A 2,992-nucleotide genomic window follows, 5' to 3' on the forward strand; every position below is an offset into this window, starting at 1 on the left:
ACGTGTATTAAAACTTCCTGTTTGCTGCGACATAGCCAATGAACGAGGGGGGGAGGAGTCGACTTCCGTTGTTGTGAGACGGTGGGCTTACTTTGAAAGGCGCCCCCTCTCCTTAAAGAAACAGTGTACATCCACGTAAGACCGTGATCAAAATTACACATGGGGTTTAAAACATCGGCGGACCTCCAGAAGGTTGAGAGTGTGATGCAGGTTAAGTTTATGAATAACACGTTCCCCAGAGTCTAATAAACACTGACATTCATACTCTGAAACCAGTTTTGCTAGTTCTTCTTAAACCACACAGTTGCCTGGAACCTGAGGGCAGTAGCTGTTCTCAGTTCCAGCTGGCCAAACAGGCACCTTGCCATGTTGGCGTTATAGTGCAGGAAAACCTGAAAATACAGCAGGGGTATATACTGTGGCGTGTTCAGGTTCACCAGGGGGTGTAAGTAGTTGTGCATAGTTGGTCAAAGAACTATATCCCATTTTCATCAAGCAATACCTCAATTCTACAAGATTTCTCCAAAGATGAAGCTGAAAAACTGAGAACAAAATTCTTTTAAGTTTCCAATTGCGCCAAAAGTAAAAGAAGTGCGCTTTAAAATTCTCAATGGAATATATCCTTCTGGAGAATTTTTAAGACGTCGATTTGGTTTGGGCCGCAACAACTGCTCATTTTGCAATGAGCACATTGAAACGACAGAACATGTGTTTTATGAATGTCAGTTTGCTGGTGCCTTTTGGGAAGATCTGCATTAAGTCAAGTCCATTTTATTTGTATAGCCCAATATCACAAATTACAAATGTGCCTCAAGGGGCTTTACAGCAACACAGCATCCTGTCCTTAGGTTGTTTCCTAAATTTGACAATTTCTCTGAACTTAAAAAAAAAAGAGAAAAAAAGAAGGGGGGGTTGTGATTTCTGGTATGCTTGTGAAAGATGGAACACATGATATGGCAATTAACACAATTATTGTTCTTGGAAAGTTCCTTTTACATAAGAACAAATTCAGGGAAACGCAGCCAAACTTTTGCACATTTCATAGGGTACTGTGTCATTATTTCTCATCACTGAGGTTAATGGAGAAGAATGCTATGGAACTCTGACTTGATAGAAGAACTTGAATTTACAGAAAACTCCTAGGACTCCCCTCCCTTTCATTTATGTATTTAATTTTGTTTATTTAATTTTCGTCATTTTCTTTACTCTTATCCCCCCTTCCTTTGTTTTATGTGTTTGTTGTATCATGTAGAATTTAAATGTTTCAATAAAAAATAAAATAAAATTTAAAAAAAAAAACCTCTCATAGAAAAGTAGGCCAACCAAATTGAAAATAGCCATAGCCTGTCTACAGGTGCAATGGTTGAAAGTGGCCACCTCATTTGAGCTTGATATCCATCCATCCATCCATTATCCAAACCGCTTATCCTGCTGTCAGGGTCGCGGGGATGCTGGAGCCTATCCCAGCAGTCATTGGGCGGCAGGCAGGGAGACACCCTGGACAGGCCGTCAGGCCATCACAGGGCTAATTATTAATTTTCATGGAAAGCACACTGGACAGCTTTACTTACAAATGGCATGTTGCACTTGGATGTTAGAGCCTGCAGCCATATGCTCATTAAATACATTTAGTTTCGATAAACATTAATTCCCAATTTTATAATGTTATTTTTGCTTATAATATTTAAGCCTTATATGGCGTTCTTTACAAAAGGCATGGTACAAACTGCAAATGCTATGGGGTCTCATTTTAACTCGTTATTGGGAGCATATTTCTATAAAATATTCCTGCATTTTTTAATAGGCTGTGCCTAAATTCAAATGTAGTTTCAAATAACTAATAACATAATAAATAACTTATGACAGCTGATGATTGCTTATGGCATGAAACAGGCTTGTGTACTGTCTCATAAATAATTTACTTGACTCACTGGAACTTGACTCACTGGATTATATATATAGGTCCCCCTCGTGCCACCAAAACAGCTTGAACTTGTTGGGGGCATGGACTCCACAAGACCTTTGAAGGTGTCCTGTGGTATCTGGCACCAAGACTTTAGCAGCAGATCCTTTAAGTCCATTCCATTCCATCCTTTAAGTCCTGTAAGTTGCAAAGTGGGGCCTCCATGGATTGGACTTGTTTTTCCAGCAGATCTCACAGATGTTCGATCAGAGATCTGGAGAATTTGGAGGCCAAGACATCTTGATCTCTTTGTCAAGTTCTTCAAAACATTCCTGAAATTTTTTTGCAGTGTCGCAGGGCCTGTTATTCTGCTGAAAGAGGCCACTGCCATCAGGGAATGCCATTGCAATGAAGTGTTGTACTTGGTCTGCAACAATATTAAGCTAGGTGGCACATGTCAAAGTAACATCTGCATGAATGCCAGGACCTAGGATTTCCTAGCAGATCATTGCCCAGAGCATCACACTGCCTCCACCAGCTTGCCTTCTCCCCATAGTGCATTCGGGTTCCATCTCTTCCCCAGGTAAACAACACACATGCACCCAGCCATCCACATGATGTAAAAGAAAACATGATTCATTAGACCAGGCCACCTTCTTCCATTGCTCCATGGTCCAGTTCTGATGCTCACGTGTCCATTGTAGGCACTTTTGGCGGTGGCTAGGGGTCATCATGGGCACTCTGACTGGTCTACTGCTGTGAAGCCCCATATGCAGCAAGCTGTGATGCACTGTATGTTCTGACACCTGTCTATCAAAGCCAGCATTAACTTTTACAGCAATTTGAGCTACAGTAGCTCTTCTGTGGGATCGGAACAGACAGGCTAGCCTTCACTCCTCATGCGCATCAGTGAGCCTTGGACACCCATGACCACGTCGCCGGTTGTCTGTCCTTGGACCACTTTTAGTAGGTACTGACCACTGCATACCGAGAACAACCCACAAGACCTGCCATTTTGGAGATGCTCTGACCAAGTCATCTAGCCATCTCAAATTGGCACTTGTCAGAGTCACTCAGATCCCTGCGCTT

The sequence above is a fragment of the Lampris incognitus genome, chromosome 2, assembly GCF_029633865.1.
Source record: "Lampris incognitus isolate fLamInc1 chromosome 2, fLamInc1.hap2, whole genome shotgun sequence".
Taxonomy (NCBI): domain Eukaryota; kingdom Metazoa; phylum Chordata; class Actinopteri; order Lampriformes; family Lampridae; genus Lampris; species Lampris incognitus.